Source organism: Protopterus annectens, chromosome 8.part0, assembly GCF_019279795.1.
Source record: "Protopterus annectens isolate FY-2018-M chromosome 8.part0, PAN1.0, whole genome shotgun sequence".
In the NCBI taxonomy this organism is placed as follows: Eukaryota; Metazoa; Chordata; order Ceratodontiformes; family Protopteridae; genus Protopterus; species Protopterus annectens.
Genome location: NC_056741.1, coordinates 1,016,263,362 through 1,016,286,951, shown reverse-complemented (window position 1 = coordinate 1,016,286,951; position 23,590 = coordinate 1,016,263,362). Strand labels below are relative to the sequence as shown.

At 38.4% G+C, this 23,590-nt stretch overlaps 1 protein-coding gene across 1 annotated transcript in view; it reads right to left on the bottom strand.

Moving 5' to 3' along the window:
* Window positions 1-18,781, bottom strand: part of LOC122809198 (alpha-tectorin-like) — a 919,437-nt gene extending 900,656 nt beyond the window's left edge. Inside the window, exon 1 of the mRNA XM_044080503.1 lies at window positions 18,654-18,781. The gene's annotated coding sequence lies outside the window, so the exon portion shown is untranslated. The remainder of the gene's footprint in view (window positions 1-18,653) is intronic.
* Window positions 18,782-23,590: the final 4,809 nt, after the last annotated feature.

Genomic DNA, 23,590 nt, shown 5'->3' with positions numbered 1-23,590 from the left:
GTCTATTCAATGTGGATGAAACTATCTGCATTTCTCATCTTTTTTTTTCTTTGTTTTTGCAAGAGGTGGTACCCCCATGGATTTCCCTAAGGTACTGAGATGTTTCTGCCCCACATTCCCTGTACATATTAAGCTTTTCCAATAACTGTTCTAGTCTAGACAGTACATTAGTTTGTTTGCCATATCTGAAACATTTTTGTGCTAGCTGTGCCTTTGAAAACAAGTAGTGCCAGCAATAGTATACATCACTCTAGATATACCCTAGGATTAACAAAGATCCTTGCTGCTTGTGCAAATTGCCTACCACAGTTAGGTCAGTTTACGTGACTGTGAGAAAATGTGATTCAGACACAGCTAAAGCAACAATGAGAAAGTCTTTATTATCAGATCATTAATATACTCTAAATTGCACTCTAACACCAACTGACAGACGTGATGGTGGTAGTGGAGTCCTGGGTCGCCTATGCATCATATTGGTAAAAGCATCTCACCACACCCCCCCCAACAGACAAACACACACTATGAGACAATCCCACATAAATAGTCTCACACACACACACACACACACACACACACACACACACACACACACACACACACACACACACACATACACACACACGTATCCACCCAAAAAGCAAACCCCTTCACAGTTAAGCACAGACACAGAAACATTTCCTATCCACCCTCATGCAAACTCTAACACACACATGCAAATATCTGGTCTCTCAAACTCCTGTGTAACATTTTTTGTGTGACCACCTTGATGGACTCACATTCACACACACACATGCATTCATCCACCTTCATTCATACCTGTACAAACACTCATTGACATGTCTATACACATATAGACACACTAAGACCATCCCACTCCCAAACCTTGTAGTTGAGCACATCTGATTACATTAGGCACTCCCTTAGATTACCTCTTTAGCCTGCAGCTTAGTGAATGAGATCTCCCTCCATGCTGTATGGCAGTGGTATCACAGTCTATGAATCACAAACACTTATGGCAAGTGGGAAAATGGCCCTTGTAAGTCTTCTATTTTTGGTAAGCCTTTCTGAATCTAAGGGACAGCTATACTATCTGTAAATAAAACATTTTGTTTTCTTATAAAACTACCAAATATTATATGTCCCCTGATGGCACTTCTTTCCTTGCTGATTTCTCATATTACTTTCCTACATGTAGGTAGTTTGCAACATCCTACTAATACCAATTCACCTACCATTTCCCTGCTTGGTAGCGCCTATTGTTTTACATTTCTGCATTGAATGTCACCTGCTTTGTATTTACACATTGCTCCATTCTTTCCAAGTCAATGTTCCTTCTTATTTCTTTCCCGGTTACGGGTCGCCACAGCGGATCACCTGTCCACTCATGATTGGCAGTGGAGTTTTACAGTGTCGAGTTGCCAGCCCGGCACCCAACCTTCCACAGAAGGCACACACATGCACACACTCACACCTAGGGCCACTTTAGAGTGTCCAATCCACCTACAGCATGTCTTTAGGATGTGGGAGGAAACTGGAGCACCCGGAGGAAATCTACGTGACCACAGGGAGGACATGCTGACTCCACACAGAAGGCACCTCAGCTGAGAATCAAACCGGAGAACCTCTTGCTGTGAGGTGGCAACGCTAACCACTGCACCACCGTGGCCACCCCAATGTTCCTTCTTACTGCTTCTCTTTATGTATTGTTCTTAAAACCTAACTTTGTGACATTAACAAAGGGCACATACATTTTTTTCTGATGTTCATGAAAGCTATCTAAATTGCCATAGAAAGATTCTACCCCTTAAGTGAAACTTTTCGCTGCCTTTGGTAACTTTTCTTTCATTCAAATGTATTCCAGTTACTATTACTTTATGTGACCTGTTTGCTAGCCAATGTATTGCACACATTACACCCTAAGACCAAATCTAAGGATATCATTTTTATTATTTATGCTGTCCTATGTCACATGCATTGCTAAACTTTCAGTAAACAATACATCAAGCTCCTTTCTGATCACTTCTTCCAGACAATCAAATAAGGTTCCATTAAATGTGTCTGTCTTAACATTCCTGATATAAAAACCACATGGACTTTGGTCCATAGTCACATTAATACATCAGTAATCCAAAGAATTCAGTTTATTAATACGAGTTAGAAGATGTTTCTGTGTGCTTATGCATTAATGTATGTATGTGTGTATGGGTATATGTGTGTGTGATGTGCTTATGTATGTATATGTACAAGTAAGTATGTGTGTGTGTGTGTGTGTGTGTGTGTGTGTGTGTGTGTGTGCATGTGTGTGTGTGTGTGCACGTGTGTGTGTGCATGTGTGTGTGCACGTGTGAGTGTGTATGTGTCAATGTGTGTATTTACAAGTATGTGCATGTGTCTGCATGTGTATGTGCGTGTGTGTGTGTGTATGTGCATGTGTGTGTGTGTGTGTGTGCGTGCGTGCGTGTGTGTGTGTGTGTGTGTGTGTGTGCATGTGTGTGTGTGTATGTGTGCGTGCACGTGTGTGTGTGTGCATGTGTGTGTGCACGTGTGAGTGTGTATGTGTCAATGTGTGTATTTACAAGTATGTGCATGTGTCTGCATGTGTATGTGCGTGTGTGTGTGTGTATGTGTGTGTGTGTGTGTGTGTGTGTGTGTGTGTGTGTGTGTGTGTGTGTGTGTGTGTGTGTGTGTGTGTCTGTGTGTTTGGTAATGAGTTTTGCATTCCTATGTAAAAAGCAAGAACTGCTTTTGCTTACTTGCCAGATGTTACAAACAGGCACATTCTGAGAATGCCAGACATTACTTAAACTTGGAGGTAAAAAAGGACAATTCCTTTTTCTTTAAACAAACTTCTTATTAATGAATCTCTTCTCTTTCTTTCTCTCATTTGGGGAATTATGCTGCATTTTCACATGCTTACATTAGATATGCTCAAGCCAGTTGTACACATGCACCATTCATAGCCACTGTGGAACCTTTTTTTTGACTTGACTACCAATAGTTATTTCCTTTTTGAGAGGCTATCACAAATAAAAGAAACATGTTCTTTATATTTGTGTACAGAATGCCGGTGGCTACCTCTCAATTGCCCAGATTTTCAAAGACTGTCCAGATTTTTGTCTCACATTTATGGTCTATTTTTCATAAAATGTGTGGTTTTCTGGCAAACCACTGAGGCTTGAAATCACTAAATAATAAATATGAGTTTCACACTTCATACCCTTCAGAAAATGCATGCTAACACAAATCTTATTATTCTAACAACTTTGTAACTGTGTAAGAGCAATATTTTAAATATGCCCCTATTTTTGAGCCTTCGTGCCTCCATTATTTTAGGCTTTGTCCTGAAGTATGATAGCCAACATTATCTAGTTGTTAATTTTAATCCTGGTTGCAGCACACTCATGTACTAAATATGTAGTTCAGTTTTTCTGCTTAATATGTGTGGTGACCTGTTCTTCAACTGTGGCAAGATTATATAAGTTATCCATAAATCAGAGCCTATGTCCTTTCTGCTAATAACACCATTCCATTTGAAATTACACCAAGATATGGATAGGCTGCTTGAGGAGACGTTGGATGACTGTATTAGTAAATACAGTAGGCTAAATTTATAGATGCTGCAAAAACAGTATTGTCTGTGCAGCACCACAGCATGTTCTCCATAACAGTCATTGTACGACTTTAAGAAAACTGATAAGTATTAATAGAAACAAACAAAAAAAAGTTTACATATTTGTGCAATAGTAGCAGAAGATTGCATGTTGAGGAGAACTTCTACCCTCTCTTGCTTCTACCATCTCACCGTTTCTGGAGTTATGAGAAGTGGAACTGAAATTCCTCCCACCCTTTCAGTACCAATGCAGGGCAAGCATGCATTCATTCTGATATATGCACCATCACACCATTCTGATTTTGTGCTCAGCACTCAAAGATTTACTGTTTGAATTTCAGCTGACTTGGTTGATCAGATCGTCAGACTGAAACTTTCATCAACCCACTGTTGCCTTCCAAAAAATGGACTCCCATCTCAGCATATTTCAGAAATGGGGTTTAACACGAGTGCTGCAGAGGACAGATCTGATTCTCCTTTATGCTGCAATAAAAACGGGAGTCAATCAGAATGGTCTGACAAAATAGACTTTGGTAATTGTACCACCTGATGAAGACAGAAGCCACTAAATGATGCCACTACTTTTCAAACTGTCTCAAACATATAACTATCTTATCAGAAGCAAGCAGCATTGTCTTTTGCAATATTGTAATGTATTTGCATATACAAACTGGGAACTTCATCCTTCAGGAAAGACTTTTCTGGTGATCACTTACAAACTATCAGTTAAAGTTCTAAGATAACTGTTAGGCAGATATCTGAGTAATGGATGTTGGTAAAGTAACAGGTCTGTGTTCATCAGGAACCCTAATGCTGTATTGCAGGTGATGTTAATTTCAGTTTCTGAATTAAATAATAGGTTCATAGATAAGTAATAGGCTAACTGCCCTTGTTGGCCATTGTAAGCCTAGCCAATTTTCCTTTTTTTTATCAGGATCAAACCCTGTACCTTTTGTCTGTGAGGTAAACTCTTTACCCATTATGCCAACCCCTCTTGAGACATTCGCATGAATGAAAACTAGTCAGTGACTTCCCTCACTGTTTCATTCTTAACATATTTCACTCCCCCTACTGCAGAAATATGAAGTGATGAATAGTTTACTTACTATATTGTGAGATTCAAAATGTGATGCTGAAATGGTGACTATATGACTGCAGACTTTGTTGGTATGACTAAAATGTTGAATGTTTAATAAAATTCCTCTTCAGAGCTGAACACATACACTTTCTTTTACTTAAAATAATTGATTACATTCTGGCTAGAGTTTAAACTAAACAGTTCTGAACAAGATAAAAAGAAACAAATAATTTTAACATGCCTAACATGAATGAAGGCAGATTAATTGCAATGTGCCTTCGGCACCGGTAGTGGTTAGACTGTTGCCTGACATTTGCATTTATGGAAAAAGAAAGCATACTTTACTTTTATTACTTTTACTAGCCAAACTATTTCACAGAAGCTTAAGTTTAGGAAGTCTGGCATTAGTGCAGTTTGAACCCAAACTAATTTGTCCAGAGACACCTGTGGGGGGGGGGGGGGGTGTACATAGATAGGGGAGTTTAGAATGGTAAAGTTGGTGAGGGAGTTGTTGCTGTGTTGTATGTGAGGAATGGTTAAGGCTATGGTGAATTATTTGTTAGAGAGGAAGTAATGTAGTGGTAAGGAGGAATTAGTTTTGTGCAGGTACTTGGGGTGGTGAATCATATTTTGTAGTCAGCTTGCTGCCCTTCCTCCCTGCCCTTTTGTCATGTTGGGGTCTATATTAGCTCAGCGAAACGGCATTACAGCGAATGTCATTTCATTGACACATATAGACCAAAATCTGAAAACAGCGAAGGCTCGGGTCAGAGAATTTTTTCCTAGGGAAAAAAATCACTTGGCCTGAGCCTTGACATTGCCCTTTACCCAACTGTAGTGCAATCTCGAAGGTATATTTAGTTAGGGGGTGTGTGGGGGCACAGCCTCCCCATTTTGGGGGGTGTAGTGGGTGAAGCCCCCTACTTAGTTATGTTTGAAATTGTGTGTATGTGTTTTTGGTGCTAGCGGTTTCTTTCCCAGGGAAATAAATCGCTGTTTTGAATGTTCGCAGTTTAGTGCAGTCGGTGTTTATGTGTTGCTGAAGAGGTGTTCGATGTAATGCCTCTTCGAGCTTTTAATATAGACCATGTTGTTGAACCTTCATATATGAGTGTGGGGGTGCAGGACAGAGAAGAGGGGCTGTGATGCCCTCTTCTGTTCCTCCTCTGGTGTTTATGTTTTGGATCATACAAGATGAGTGGTGTCATGCTGCTTCTAGTGGGAAGCTGTGATTAAGTGAAATATTGAGTTAACTCTGTTTTATGTCATGGTAGGGTGGAGGTGAGCAGATGATGCTGCCTACTGTATTTTGTTATGTTTGGGTTTAGATCTTATCTGCAATTAAAAAAAAATGTATGTTTGTGATTAAAAAATGGTTGATTAATAAATGGTTGGCTTATGCCAAATGGTGTGGTGTTTGTTTCATGGAGGGATCTGGACAAACACTAATTTCAGATTTTCAGTCTTGATTATCAAGTTGTGGTGGAATGTTTGCTGAAACTTCAAAAATATGTTGAGATCAGATGAGATGATACAGCTAGCATATATTTTATCAAACCATTTAATCACTTTTGGATTGCTTGCCATTATATTTATTAAAATAAAGTTAAACAATGAGAGGGAATTTAAAACACAATATTCCTTATGTTTAGCTCACTTCAATCACACATGCAGACAGAAACACCGAGACATAATATACATGCAGATATTTATATTTACCTCTATACATCTGTATATCAGTGTATCTGTATCTATTTATAGATGCTTGGACATACATTCATACACATACACACTCAAAAGCAATACATGCATATGCGTATATATGCAAACCACTGTTCCATACAATAACTTGTGATTTGTATGTACAGTGGAGTTACGCATTCTGCTTTTAAATGATTGATATTTTTTTCTAATCCTTAATGCTGTTGCAATTTTTTCAATGTTTGTGTAATCTTTAAAATATGCTACTGACGTTAGATAACCTTAAATATTTCTCAAGCATTTCCTTCCTTGGTTTTGTCAGGTCTTGTGACAATGCAGCAGTACATGCATACTTGAGAACTAATCTTTGTAGTGCTCAGATGAAAGTCTTGAACAATTCGCTTTATTGCCTGTATTGTCATCAAAATTAAGGAAATCTGTAATCACCCTTAGTGAAACCCTTGTGAAGATAACATATTTCTTTCTTGAATGAATAAGCTTGTTGGAGTGTATGAGGAAGTATACTGCTGGTTTTAATGCCTGCTTGGTTAAATTTGAGTACAACTAGTGCTGATCTGACTTTTCCGGAATGGGTGCATTAATGTCATTCAAACAATGGGCATATACTTTATTAATACAGTGCTTCACTTGACTCTTGTGTTCCTTTTCCATGTGAAAACACTGTAACTCATATTAATGTAAAAAAGTAAAACAAAATAAAAAGAAAATATAAAACACAATATGTACTGTAGTCCACATTCATTAATGTAAAATGTGTAATTTACAACTTGTTCATATTCGAATGAAAAACATTAAAATAAGGATATACATATAAAACAAAGCACTGACCACACTAACCAATAAAAAAATGGCATTACTCAAAGAGTGAGCTTGAGTCACACACTTTTGATTATTAGTATGTAAACTAGGAATGAATTACCTGCAAATATACTTCAAATCACACACACACACACACACACACACACACACACACACACACACACACACACACACACACACACACACACACATATATATTAGGAGTATATTAAGAATAGTAATACCAACTTACAGAGAATCATAAAATATTGTTGTAAGGCAGTCAACTACTCAAATGATGAAAACAACAATCTGAAAAACAGACTGATTGCAAAAAGAAACAAACAATAACCTTTTCTGATCAGCAGCAAAAAACAAGTAATGACCGACCATTAATTTGGTAGACCGGGGTTACAGTACGAGTATGACTAGGGTTAAGGTAAGGTGGAGCAAGACACACACACACACACACACACACACACACACACACACACACACACACACACACACACACACACACATACAGTCATAAGGCTAAAATAGCCTCTTCCCCAGACCATATTCCAACCCTGCACTGAAAACACATAAAGATATACATATAACATCCCTCCAGCCAAAAATGTGGACATTTTATTAGCATAACATTTGAATACCAAATAGCCCAAAGCTCTTCATGCTTACATTAGGGATGTGGCTGGGATACTACTCAGAAACTCACGTTTAAAAACAGAGAGTAACAAAAAGGATGGAAAAGTATTTGAGACAGTGTAAAATCTGTAGACTTTGAGCTGTATTGCAGAATTCTACCAGATAAGGTCATTTACTTTTGCTTCAAAAAAAGGAGATGTTAGCTGTGTGCCCTCTTTCATTACATTATTGTTGCCACTAATATATTGGTCATGTAGACTGGTTTTCTTTATTTTTTATCAAAACTGTTGTATTCAGAGCAAAGCATAAGTACTGACATCACATGGATGCTAATTAATGAACATGAGTATTTACAATCTGGAGTAACTTCAGAATCATGCAAACCTTAATGACAGACTGTACTAGTTGTAAAAATGTCACAACAAACTAAGTGTTGTACATATGTAAAGGAAGGGTACACACTCTGCACCTACTGTAAATAAGAATGAATTCTAATCTTCTAGAACTGGTCATAAAAGGAAAAACATATATAAACAAACCTTTTCACTGATCACATCCTATTTGGCAAACAAGAGCAATGTGTAAATCCTAGACCATTGCATAAACTGTAAGAGAAAAATATACCACATATCTGACCACTGTCACATATATAAATGTCGATTTGTCCAAGACCTCAATTTGTTACTTATTGAAAGAGTCATACCCAGTTATCAGGGGCTACTTTCCAGCACTTAAAAATTACCATCAATAAGGTAGAGGCTACATGCCTAATCCAATGACTAGCTGTAGTCAGCATACTTTGTAGAATGGACTAAATGCCCAGTAGCCAGCAGAGGGAGGATGTTTCCATAAGTGTAGTACAGATAGCAGCTGTCTGAATGCTTGGAAGTAGTTTTTCTTATATATCCTTAACCACAGTGATAGATGATACCGCGTGAAAATATGTGGCTCCTGTCCTATGACATCTCCAGCATGCTGCCTCTGTACCCATATTGCTAGTATTAAATCCTGGCAGGGTTTTCTGCCACATATACTCAAGTTCTGCCAGTGTGAGTTTAACAACAGATGGTAAACATGGGTCTTGTAGATCTAACAGACATATTTTCCATTTAGCTACTGGTATGGTCTTCCCATTTTCCCCAAGCTGGTCTATAATTGAGTCAAACAATTCCATTTACAATTGATAAAACAACAAAATATTAAAAGAAAGGGAGCAGATTTTGCTATTTGTTGGATCCCAGTCTGATGTTAAGGAGAAACTTACATATCTCACAGTCATGACCATTTGAAGATACTGCCATCAGCTAATCTGTGCACCTCGAAAGGCGTTTCTTAATTCTGTAACAGACATGTACATGCCTGTATGAGCATGATACAGCTGATGTACAACGAGAATACCTGTACATATCCAGTGCATACTTAACAGTGGTTTACTGTCCACTAATATTTGGTTATTCTGCCACAGACATACATTGTTGTTGCCTAGGGGTAATTGGGTTGTTTGGGATTGTACCTGCCTTGATACCAATCTTCCATACTACCTGGGTCCCGTGTATTGTAAGATGGTATACTCAACTTCCTGTGTGGAGCAGTATTGCTTACTAGGCATTCTGGTAAGACCCAGATTAGGGAAGGATGCATTCTTGCTCTCTTGCCATATAACCAAATGATTGCAGATCCGTATGCAGATAAATTGGGTAATCCAAAACCCCCATTCTTTCTACACATAAACATCTAGTGCTTGCGTATTCAAGGGATTCACCCTGACATAGGTAGCTGACTTTCTAACACTTGGACATTGCCTTAGAAAAGGTGATGTTAAGTATGTGTCTCAGTGAGGAAGTAAGAACATTTTAATAGCTAGAAGTCACTGGAGGAAGGGGAGATGCTGATGTTATAGCTGAACAATTTTACATTCTAGATTTATTTGCATTTGCTCTCCAGGGTAGAGCCACCCAGGACAAGTGGGTGGTTAAGCAACTTGCTCTCACAGTTAAGCAATGGAGGCTGAGGGAATCAAACCTTGAACTTCTGCACCACAAGGAGCTCCTTAATCTTCTAAGCCAACTGCCAGACAGATGCCATGGGATTGACAGTTTTGTCTATTAGGTTTCCTAAATTAATATCCATTCAGATTCCCAGACACCGACAGCTTGTTGAAATTGAGATGCAGGATATTAGAAAAGTCACATAATACCTAACAGGTAGAATAATTCAGTGGAAATAAAAACATTCTTGGTATCATTTAATATAAGCCCTGAGTACTGTAATAATTCCTTCAAAGTAAGCATCAAAGAATTAATATCTCTGACAGGGCTATTAATCCATATTATGCATGGTATATGCTCACAGCATCTGAAGGGTGCAAAATGGTAACCCTTGTATAGCATCCAACACTTAGACGTCACATGATGCATATTGTACAGCAGGAGTGAAGTGTTACAAAAGGATATTGTAGAACAGACCCATGGACATGTAATGCAAAACCAGGGGCCAGGGAGGGGCAATCAGAATACTACAGGCTAATCTGTCAGTGTGGTGCATAATGGTATCAATTCAGAGAGAGATGATAAAATAATTCCTTCATTAATGTAATCACCATGTTCTGAATCCTGAATTAGTGTAACAAAAAGTGATTTTTTTCCATTTTGCCAGATTGAGCTAATGTGAGCAAATGTGGAGTCAGGATTTTACTGCATTAAGCCACTACATTTCAAAATAAGCCAAACAACCACTTTCAGGAATGACATGACACTTAATAATGTAACTCTTCACTATACTAATCCCCCATGATGTATGAAAGTAACAATGGAATACAGGAAGTGCTATTTGTGGAAATGGAAAAACACCAACGTGTCATGCCAGGCTATGGGTGGAGTAACACCAGTGTCAATGTGTGCAGAGGGCAGGGTATACTACTGAATGCATGATGGTCTTTATACCTTGGGTGAGGCATTTTGAAGGAGGAACACGGTGATGAGCATATTACAGGGATTCAGTACACTAATGCATTAAGGAATGTCATGATAACAAGTCCATATCTGCAGTATTTATAGGAAGGGTGAAAGTAATACAGCACAACAGTGTATGAATGATTGGGCAACGTATGTGGCTGGTGGAAGAAAATAGCCATATTGGACATCAGCAGTTGGCATTGTATTCTCACTGGCTGTCGTGTAATCCACAGGTGTACATAACTTGCTATGGATCATGAGAAAGGCGACAAATGGAAACGTTCACCAACCAGTTAAATAAGATGCTACTGCAGGCCCCCATCACATATGGCATATGCATCCTGAACAATAATGGTAGCATGGACAAGCCTTTCAGGAGGAGGTGGGGCAGAGAGGGGAACAGGACATCAGTGCTATGTGTGGCCATAACAAGAGTTTGTACTAGGTCTGGCCAAAGTAGCTAATATGATATTGCATGGCAAGTTCAAGGCACAAAATTTTCCAGTGACATGTCCACAAAAGAAAGCAGAACATCAATGCAGAAGAATGTCACAGAGGTTATGGAGCCCCTTTTGTTCCTGTCAAGTGAAGGAAAGTAGAACCAGTGATAGCCTGGATAAGGAGCCGTGCTGGTGATGACTGCATAACTATCTGTATGGAATTTACCATTATAGCATTAAACTTTGTATTGCCATATTGCACAGTGCAGTGCAGTGCAGCACATGAAAGGCATGATTTAGTCAGCAAATGGCTTTTGTGTATTTGTCCTCCAGGTACATCTGATCTGCAACTGCAAGTCCTTGCACAAAGATAGGTAAGCATATTCCCAGATTCTGTCATGTAACATTATGCCTGGTGGGTGGTGGGGTTCTCCATTTATTGCTCTGCTTCCACCTGTATACTCTTTCATATTTTCAGTGGTTCTACTGGTTGAGAGCCAATCACAAGGGGATATTACATGACTGAAGTCAGCAGGCCACTTCTGTCTGATAATGATGGCAGCCTCCTCACAGCACATTCCAATGACACAGTGGTACTCCCAGAATCCCTAACAGAGGAGCTCTGACACACATCATCCACATACAAGGAGGCTGATCAGGGCAAGGCAGACACCCCAGCCTCAACAGTGCTTTGCAGGTGTCCTGCAACTGTAAGCCCTGCTCAGGTTACATAGGAATCTCCAAGCTCTGATGGCATTTATGAACTTAACTGCCTGTGACATGTTTGTATAATTCACAGGGGAGAAAAGTGTGCAGCATTGACATAAGCCCAGGTCTGTAGTGACTTAGGTGAAACATTTGGCATTAATTAAGTGCAGGTCAGTGATCCAGGCATTATAGCCACAACCCACACCATTATGATAGCGACTGTGCTGCACAACATCAGTGATGATGATCAACACCCGCATTATCTGTGGAATGGCCTGCAATGCAGAGCGACAGTGAGTACATGGAAAGAGAACAGACAGCGCTGATCTGGTCATTGGTGACTGACATGCCATCCATTGATATATCCTTGTAATAGATGTCAACTATCCTCCAGTGTGCCTCTAGAGGTCCTGCTGTTCATGACTGCGGAAGAGTTCAGAGGTGAGGTGGATAGTCACAGACCTAGATGACTATATTTTCCAGATAAGTACTATCTGAAACAGTATCAGACTGAACATTATTTATCCAGGAACTACTTATTTTTTTTTAATTTCTACTGCTGTTCGTATGTATGATATATGCCTACATCACTGACTGCTCCAAAGCCTGATACTGTCCTATATCTCATCTTTGTATATTACCAGATTGGAATGCTAAAATTGCAAATTTGATACTCTGCACTTTTTGAAAAGCTGAGTTTGTGTTATTTGTGACTATGGTGGATCTAAGTTAACAAAATGATTATAAGCTGTCTGAGTGAGCTCACACTGGGAGAAATCTAGCAGTGCAGTTAACATCAGAATAATTTGCCACTTACAATGGAAAAAATGAGACTATGAGGAAGTCAGCTATAATGTAATTATAAGGGTAAGAAAATGAGACCGGCAAACTGTGTGTACATGTGCAGGCTTGTGTTGGCATCTGTGCATGTGTGTGTGCGTGTGTGCGTGTGTGCGTGTGTATGTGTGTGTGTGCATGTGCGCGTGAGTGTGTGAGGGTTTGTGTGTGTGTGTGTGTGTGTGTGTGTGCGCGTGTGTGCATGTGTGCGTGTGTGTGTGTGTGCGCGCGTGTGTGTGTGTGTGTGTGTGTGTGTGTGTGTGTGTGTGTGTGTGTGTGTGTGTGTGTGTGTGTGTGTGTGTGTGTGTGTGTGTGCATGTGCGCGTGAGTGTGTGAGGGTTTGTGTGTGTGTGTGTGTGTGTGTGTGTGTGTGTGTGTGTGTGAAGGTTTATGTGTAATGATTCTAACAAAGAAAAAGCTCTAGAAGTGTACAAATATAGATTCAAAGGTTATCAACATGTCACTTCATAAGTCATTTCCAATGGATACAAATTAATTGAAAAGAATATTAGTAAATAGTTGATAAGTTTATCCTGTAAAATTCCAATAGTTATACAAAAACATAGCTAATGTTTAAGAACAAGCACAATCAGATTATAGTGTGTTAAGAGTAAAAGTAGATTAGTCCAAAAGAAAGGTAAGTAGTAAGGAATAAGAGAAAATATTAAAGGTATAAGCATTGGTCAGACGGCATACTGGTATAGTGAGGATGAATGGAGTAAGAAGGGAGGGGGTAGATAAATTATGGATATAAAACCTGCTAGCAGATAAGTGTAGAGCAAACTTCACCCCCCTGTCCCCCCAAAGGCCCTTTTGACATCCCCGATACTTGATCCGCACCTCACATCTCTGTAGATCAAGTGTTCAAGGCCCTATCCATGACAAAGAACACAGCTTCCATGGAACCTGATAGTATTTCAGGCTGTATTCTGCACCATCTCCAACAAGAACTGGATTTGCCTTGAGCACCCTATTCAACCACAGCCTAAGTACAGGCTTCATTTCAGCACAGTGGAGAACTGCCATTGTCATCCCTTTGCACAAAAGTGGTGCCACTACTGACACTGGAAACTACCACCCCATTAGCTTGACAAGTCTGATCCGTAAAGGCATGGAGCTTATTATTATGGATCTCATAAACAATGACATAGGCAATCTCCAAGCACTTGAGCCCACCCTGTTCAGATTCATTAAGGGCAGATCTTACCTGTTAAACCGGGTTGACTTCTTTGAGACTGTCACAAAGGCCCTGGATGAGGGAACGTCAGTATATACAGTTTACCTTGACTTGGCCAAGGCCCTTGACGCAATCCCCCACTCCGACATCAAAAAAAAGCTAACACAACGTGGCATAAATCCATATCTCATCAGGTAGGTGGCCAACTGTCTCACCGACAGGACCTTCAAGGTCAAAATAGGCACCTTCACCTCTGATAGCAGGCCTGTCACTAGTGGAGTTCCCCGGGGATCTGCCTGCTACTCCTACTGTTTGGCATCTACTTCTCAGAGGTCCATGCAAAGACAAAAGGCCTGTGGCTGACCAAGTTTGAAGACAACTGTAATTTGGGTGCTGCATTGACTCTCCCAAATTATTTTAACATACTGCAAGAGAGTCTCACAGCAACTAATAACTGATGCCAAAGTCATGGCCTCACGCTAAATGCAAAAAAATGTTTCATCATACCATTTGGCAAAAACATAGCCCCTACTGATAACCATATCAACGGCAAACCCCTAATCACACAACCTGTGGTGAGAGACCTGGGTACTTGGGTGATAACAATCTCACATTCCACCATCATGTACCGGCAGTGGTCTGAAAAGCCTTTTACTTGGTTCTTCTCATAAGTAAAGGGATTGCATCCAGAAAAAAGGAGGTTATTACCTCTCTATATTCCTCCCTCATTAGAGCAATAATTGAGAATAATGCATTGTTTGGTATGTACCACTCCAAACATCTGCTTCAGCTGGAAAGGCCACAGAAATACCTCACAGAGAATCCATGGCCTCCAACACATGCTATATGTGGATAGGCTCAAATCGCTGTCACTCTACTCAGTATCATACAGATTGCTCAGTGGTGATCTGTGTCTCGCCTAGAAGGCAATCTCAGACCCTGCCCTACTACAGATGCTCCATATCCATAAGCCTAATTCCTCGTGCATTACCCACTCGAAGGTCCTGAATCTAGTATACAACATCGGCAAAACCTGCTGGGGAGACAGGCTTGTCCTCCAGAGGCTGCCCTGTCTCTGGAATAGACTTCCCATACACATCAAACAGAGTACCTTGCTGACCCTCTTCAAGATCAGCCTTGTTGAGTGGATGAGAAACCACAAATTTGTCTAAGGGGTTCAACCTGTGTCCCTTGTTGACAGGGGTGACAGATGCTGACTGTGGTTTCTTTTTGGGGATAAACTCTAGGCTAGGCTTGTAAGGGCGGCCCCAGGGCCATTAGCCTAGTAACCTCCTATGATCCATGATTGATAATTATATATTAACCTCTGTGAGAATAATTGGAATCATTCCATAGATAATTTGAGGGGTCCAGGGATGAGATAAAGCATATAGAAGCTACCTCTGTTGATTAGTAGTACAAGGGTAATCCTGGGGTAAATCTTATTTCCCATCCATGGATACAAGTTGCTCTTGAATATGGACAGGGAAGAACTTTGTTTTATGTGGATGGGGAGTCTGTTCCAAACCAGTGGTATTCCTAGATTCATAGATCTGTAGACTGCTACTAGGCTAATAACCCAAGGGGCCTTTCTAAACCTGGACAAGTTTTGCCCAAAGAATAATGATGCCCTGTATTCAAATAGAACATTGAGGGCTAGGTATTTATAAGCTACTTCTGTCCATAAGGGACATGGGTGCAAGCCCAATGTAAATGTCCTATTCCCCATCTACTCGTCTAGGTTGTGCTTAAACTGGGTAAAAAATTAACTCAGCTTCACATGGATGAGAAGTCTGTTCCATAAGAGGGACAGTCTCTGGGACACATATCCATCTCTCCAGCATGTTCTGTTTATGTCACCGACAAAATTCAGTTCCCTAGATCTTGTATTTCTGATACTCTTTGACTTAAAAATATGTGAGAGATTCATAAGTGTGGGGTTTGTGGATGCTTTGCAAGCCAGCCATATCTCAACCCTCAGCAATCTACAGGAGACTGATTAGAAGGAAAGGGCTTTAAGGAACTCTACATAAGGCAGGTTTGTTATGCCTTGTATTCTTTTTGTAAGGAATCTTTGAGGTTGCTCAGCTGCTGCATATGCCTGCTCAGGTGCATACCAAAGGGAGCGTTGCACTCTATAATTGTTCTGATAAGGGTTATGTGGTATTTCCTTTGGAATATTTTTTTTTTGGTGGGGAGATCTGTGAGATATACCTCTTCCTGTAACCTTAACCTCCTTGGAATGACACCTCTTCCTCTAAACTGTACTGCTGATGTTGCATAAGAGGTTTAGATCCCTAGACTGAGAATTTCTGACCATTTGACTTGCTGGTGTCCATTAAATCCATTAGTATTCATCTATGGGAATTATTCAAAGTCAGATATCTGCACTTCTAGTCTGACTTCCAGAACAAAATCCATCAGGCTTTACTCATTTCAAATTCAGGTTCTAAAAATGTGTTGGGTTTTGTAGACATGTATTCGGTCTTGGAGGTTATGATTGGGTATGGGAGAATGATGTTTTTTTTTTCTTGCTGGCGGTACCTTTAGAGATCACTACCCCCATCTTTCAGTATCAGAAAATTTCTGTTAATACAATCATCCTTATTGTTATTATAGAAGTAGAGTATAATGCTGTATTGTGTAATAAAAATAAGCAATTAAACAAGAGATCTTTCTGTAAAAATATTGCCATGATTAATTGACATTCAGAGCATGTTGCTCGGAATTGGAATACCCCATCTAGTCAAACACTTTGCTTATTTGGGCATTATGCCTGCACCAGAATGTTTATTATATTGTGCTAAAAAGAAAACATAGGAAGGGCAGTATCTTCATAAAATGATGCAGACCTAATACTGGGGCTCTGCTACCCCTAAAAGTCAAATAGGGTATAGGTTTGAAATGGCAGACTATGCTTCACCCATAGTATTTTTTTTTTTTTTTTTTTTGCTGGATGCATTGGGAACTGATAAACTGGATATATCTAGAACACAGTAGTAGCAATGTGGAAGCAGTCAGTGAAAGCAACACATAGAAAGAGAACCAGAAGGCTATATAAGTACTATGCAACCATTTCAATATTAACATGACCACATAATGTTGCATGTACTCATTTAGATGTTAACAATACAATAAAAACTGAGACAGGTTAGCACATTACAGCATACATTGTACATGCTAACAAAAGAAGTGTGTCTATACAACTGCAGCAGTTTACTTCTCTAAATATCATGCAGAATTCCCTTATATACTTTAGCATGCTGCTATGTAGAATTTATACAGATGAATTATTTAATTCTACATCACAAAACCAGCCAAAGCAATGTAGCTGCAAAGTCCAATGCCTGATTTCTTAAATTCCACCTTCTTAATAAACTGCAAGTTAAGGATACATGTTCATAGGTTCATAGGTTCATAGGTTTATACTAGGCTATCTGCCCTAAGGCATTTATAAGCATAGCCCAAAGTTTTGTGGCTTACGCCACCCCTTATGTTAAAAAATACTGTGCCCATTAATTTGTTGTGCCTCTGTCCAGCAGTGACACAGAGATGATTCCTGGGGTAAACCTACGATCTCCCATCCACCGGTCAAGATTTCTCTTGAACAGAGCCAGCGAGGTGCTCTGCCTCACATGGACCGGGATTTTATTCCACAGCATAGGGAGTCTCTGGGTGACAAATCGATCCCTCCAGCATGTCCTATTTATATCCGTGCTAAGGTTTAAGTCGCTTGTTCTAGTGGATCTGGTAGATTTGGATTTTTTGAGGTGGAGCATGCCCATTAATTCCGGGTTGGACATGGCCTTGTATGTCAGGCACAGGTCACCTCTGAGCAGGCGGTATGCGACTGAATAGAGCTGGAGTTTCTTCAGTCTGGCAGCATATGACAGATTTTGGAGTCCCTTTATCCTTTTGGTGAGGAACTTTTGGGGTCTCTCCAATTGCTGCAGGTGTCGGGTGAGATACATCCCGAATGGGGCATTGTACTCGATCATTGGTGTGATAAGTGAAGAGTACAGGGGAACAATGACCTCACTTGATCTGGATGTGAATCCCTTCATGATCAGGTGAGCAATGTAGAAGGTCTTTCTAACCACTTTAGCAATGTGAGTGTCAAAAGAAAGGCCAATGTCAACCTGGGTCCCCAGGTCCCTGATAACCTCTTCTGTGCTTAATGGATTGCCACCTATATGGTAGCTTGGGGTTACCTTGTTAGTCATCTTTCTCCTAATTCTCTGTTTCTTTCATTATTATTTATGTGGTATGAATAAGTTGTAAATATAGTAACTACTTCTGAATAAATTTACCTTATAACTGTAATAATTTCTGAAATGTGAATAAAAATGGGTTTTTCAATAAACACACCCAACACTTATATTGTTAGTACACATCATGGGGTAAGATCTTTAACCACACTTCCTTAATTACTTTCACAAAGACATGCTTACATGTAACAAACCTCATTGTATTATGAAAGATTTGGGTTAATTATTAAACATGTGAAGACAAATAGTATATCTAAATAATTCATAACATCTAGAGCTTATTGCAAATAAGTCTACATGGTGACAGAAGTAATGGTGTATTAGACAACTCCATGTAATTTGTTAATACCTGTTTCTAGACAAACCATTCTAGCAGTAGCAGAAACAAAATATTAATTTTAGATGTGTCTTACCTTTTATATTCAAAATGTTTCTTTTTTCCTTCTCCTTATTTGAAAGCTTTCTATCTGACAGCAGTAAGAAAGAACTATACAGTACACAGGAACTGCACATCAGTTTCCTAACCTTTTGGTTAACTGTTTGAAAGCATCTGTTCCTCTCAGTGCATGACTTGACAGCTTCTCAGTTTTTAACTGCTAAGGAAAGGGAGCCTCCTATCAGCTGCAAATTATTTTAAAAATAGTTGATGCAACAGTTTTGTTAAAGATGACTTGTATGAAATAGTTAACTACTGAGGCACTACTAGGGTATTGCCTAATTTTAAAGATATGAGAGGTTGGATAGAAGTTATATGCTTCTTTGCTTTCTTTGAATACTGGTCATTAAGTCTGAATCTCGTGTAGTTGTTTTGTTTAGTGCATCAACAATACATTTCTTTTTAAACTGTGTCCACAGAGTCTTTTCTTTGGAAAATGCTTAATGATTCTGGTTGTAACTATACTTTATTGTAAATATTTATCAATAATTATGATAGAGAATAATATCTAGTATGGTAAAGAAAAATAGACTTTTTGAGATATGAATGAAAATATTATGACCCCCCCAGGAGCAGTGCTCAAGAGATCATAACTATTCCATTCATACTAAAGTATAACTTTCTGGGAGTGATTATTTTTTAATTAGTGTATGGGTTTCAATTATTTTGTTAAGTTTTGTTTAATTTATGTATTTTCGAGTTTGGGAAAATGAAGAAAGAAAATAAAAATATTTATGGTGCAGCAGCTGCTTCTGATTAACATTTGTGCTTTATTTTTTAAGTATAAATGAAGAAAGAAAATAGAAATATTTATGGTGCAGCCGCTGCTTCTGATTAACATCTGTGCTTTAGTTTTTAAGTATATTATGAGTAAAAATGACTTCTTTTTAAAGTGGTAATTTCTGTTAGTACTTTCACCTTATTTCTTACTATCATAGAGCTTAGAACATGCTCAGTTAGTTTACATTAGGATTATAAATCATTATACTATCTTTTTCAGATAACACATGCACACACTTGTCCGTACATTGCATAGCTGTTACACAGTGGTCAAGTTTTACCGACTGTTGAAGTGCATCCCTTTCCATGTAGGAGGTAAACGCTGATTTCCATCAATGGGTATTAACAACAGTTAAGCAAACATCAGTGCAGCTGCCAAAGATAGCAGAAAATAGGACCACTATTTTTTATGTCATTATATAATGACTCGTACAACCCATTTTTTAATTTATTAATTAAAATCAGCTGATTGAATGTGCCAGCAGTTGTTTTGTGCAAGATCAAGTTACAGTAGGGATGTGGAATTTCCTTTTCCCCACTAAAATGTGATCCCAGAGATGGTGTATATATTTAGAAGGGGGTGTGGGAGCACAGTACCCCTCTTAGTAGGAATGTGTAGGTAGTCTCATCCCCCTGCAGAAAAGCAAGGTTTATTGTTTTGTGTTCTTTTTTCAATTGGTTGCTGATCAACAAGTTATGTTTGATCAGGTGCCGTTCGATAGATGTCAATTTCATCAAATTGTCAGACATCCACATGTAGATAGATAAATAGATAGATAGATAGATAGATAGATATAAATATCTATCCATCCATCCACAGCATATGTATATATATATATATATATATATATATATATATATATATATAGATATATATATATATAGATATATATATATATAGATATATATATATATATAAAACATCACTGAACAATCATCAAAGACTGACAGTTACTAACAGAGATGGAACTGATATGGATTTCTCATCGTGCAATGGTCTTGCTGAGTAATATAACATATTATTAATACATGACCAGGTCATAATAGCTCATATTTGCATCCATATTAGTGGGGACCTAGAATTGACAATCTGGTTTGATCCAAGTAAATCACCAGTACACTCCACAGTGGGTTAAATATGAATTACCCACTTACTGCCATGATGTACTGGGACATTATTCTTTACCATAGCTGGTAACAGACAACCGTATTAGCACAAGTATGTGTTTTACACATATCTATAGTGAAGCAATAGTCACTTCTGGTGATTTGGGCTGAACAGTGAATTTTCATTATGAGTGTGGGGGTTAGACCCCACAGGTGAATTCCATATGGTTTAATGTAAGTGTGAGTACTATACAATTCACATTCCCAAAAAGAGATTACTGCTTTGACCAATACATTTTAATATAAGTTTTATTGATTTGTACTAGTCGATGTATTCTTTTTGTGAAGGGATAACTCAGTAAAGAAGGCTCTGCTTTTTTAACATATGTCTCTTCATTTGAGTTGCTTGCTTGAGGTTTGTTGAATACATGTATTTCTTTGTTTTGCATATCTTTTATTTTAGTTGTTTCTTTAACATTTTTATATTTTTAAATTAGTAATGTGAGTTAGTTTTAAACTGCAGCACAAGTTTGATATAGCTGAAATTTAAGTTGCTTAAACATGTTTAAAACTTTCAGTTCTGCTTTCACAATCTGATGTTGAAGTACACTGCTGGATACTATTAATATAACTTGAGTAATTTCTTTAAGAAGTGTGAAGACATGTTGTAGCCACAAAACCATTTGCTTGCTTTCTTACATCCTGGGATTTGCTAAATTTTTCATACTTTAATGTATTATGAAGAGTGTGAACAGGTAAAGTATTTTAAGCAGCTAGTCAACCAATCCCTACAGCAGTATTTTCAGGAGTGTACCTCCCCCTTCTAAATGCTTTCAAATTCTTTTGAAATGTTTAATCATTATAGTCAGCCTTACACAGAAAAGAGATGCATTCTTTTCAAATCCTACCTACTTCATTCTTTTCTGTAGCCTGTATGTGAGATGCCTTTATGTAGAGGTAAAGACCAAAATTCCACAACAAGGTATATCCAAGCAAAAGCACTGCTGGAAATTATAGTAAGTAACTGAATGGGCATGATTCCAAAAAAACTACTTGTGAGCAATGTATGCAATGTATGCAAATGAAGAAGCATGCAACCAGTCACAGGCCATATTTCTTATGATAAACTTTCTTATGATAAACAATTCTTAAAACTATTCCTGAAAGTTCAGTCCATCTACTAGTAGAAGTAGGAACTGGAAGTGCATGTCTGATATTATTTGTGTGCCTTGCCAAGTGTAGATATGTCTTAACAGTTATCTCTACTCAGCCAAATGAACTACTGATAAACAACAGACCCATAGAAGGTGTATAAGAGTTACATTCATTCCTACATCAGAAACTATGTATTCCATAAGGCATACATGTATAGGTATGAATATAAATGTATATGTGTACATAAGTCTCCTTCTCTCTGTGTACATGTGTATACTTAAATGCTGCACCTGAGCAAAGTCCATGGTATTATTTGCACCACAAAAGAGAGATGGTAACTGTTACAAGTGGCCTTCAAATACTTGCACAATATGGAGGTTAAAAATCCTTTTCTACTACCCTGCTATATACCAGTCTGTTACCAATTAGGAGGTTTACCAAGCATTCAAGATGAGAGTTTAGTTAACCAGGTATTTTATATTTCTAGCATCTGCAACCCGTGAGGAGTTTCACCAAGCATTCAAGACGTGAGGTTAATTAATCAGGTACTCTGTATTTCTAGCATCTGCAGACCCATTATTGCAAAAAAAAAAAAAAAAAAAAAAAAAAACAACATAACAGTATATCTGTTTTGCTGTTCTACAATAATTGTCTATCATGTAGCTGTGGGTTCAAGGCTGACAGTTTTGCAGGAGCCATTTGAAGAAAGAGACAGCAGCACAGCAGGTTTTCTCACTTGATTGGGAGTTGGGGATCTTTTAGTGCAGGAAATGGTAAGACTTCTATCTTGCAAACACTGTAAGACATTATGTTTTTATCATCCAAAAATATTCACACTGTTATTGCTAACAATATCTATAATCAAAATAGCAGCAAGCTGAAAAATTCCCTTATGCTTGTGTTAATAATAATTTTTTTTTGGAGAAATAAGGCTGCCAGTTCTTTCACAGTATGATTACAGACTATATACATAAAAGTGATGTACTGTATGAAAGAATTAAGTAGCTTCCATTTGTTGGGTATAGCAGCCCATTAGTTAATTCTGCTATGGGTTTTAGTGTCCATTATATAATGACTTTGGACTATCACTGGTGGTAATAAGACACTTTAATTAATTCATGAGCCAAATTATTTTACAGGATTCAGAAATACATTCTGCCCATGATGGTTATTGAAAGGTTTGGGCAGTAACCATAGCAACAGTATCTATCAATTTATCCATCTATCTATCTATCTAGCTATCTATGTATCTATCTATCTATCTATCTATCTATCTATCTATCTATCTATCTATCTATCTATCTATCTGTCTGTCTATCTAGGGATTTATATCAGATAATCACTATTTCAGAACAATGACCTCATGTGCAAAATGGTAAAAAGGAGTTGAGGATGGATGGATGGATCGTTAAAAGGTTGAGAACATATTATCAACATTCTAAAACATTGAATGTTTAAGTAGGGCATCAAGACTGTTTTTGTAAAAGTCGCTGTACTGGGGGAATAAGGGAATTTGCCCTTTTTTCTACTGTAATACAATCTTGGATTTGGTATATATAATTAGCAATGGTGTGCATTGGGGACTAAAACAGTTTGTACTGTTTTATGTATGTTTAATGCTTCAGAATGCTGCTCATATGATCTTGTCCGTGTAGGAGTCGAAGTTCTGAAATGTCAATCTTCTGATATAAATCCACATATATTTGCAATAAGATGATTCATGGGGGAGTATTCCACATCCCAGCATCAACTTCTACATTATAGATGGATCCATAAACAAAGTCATCACAAATTCATGTGTTTGGTGATACCTTACAGAGGAGCTTTTCCTTCTCAGTATTATGGCTGTGCTATACTGGCTTAGTCTCTTGG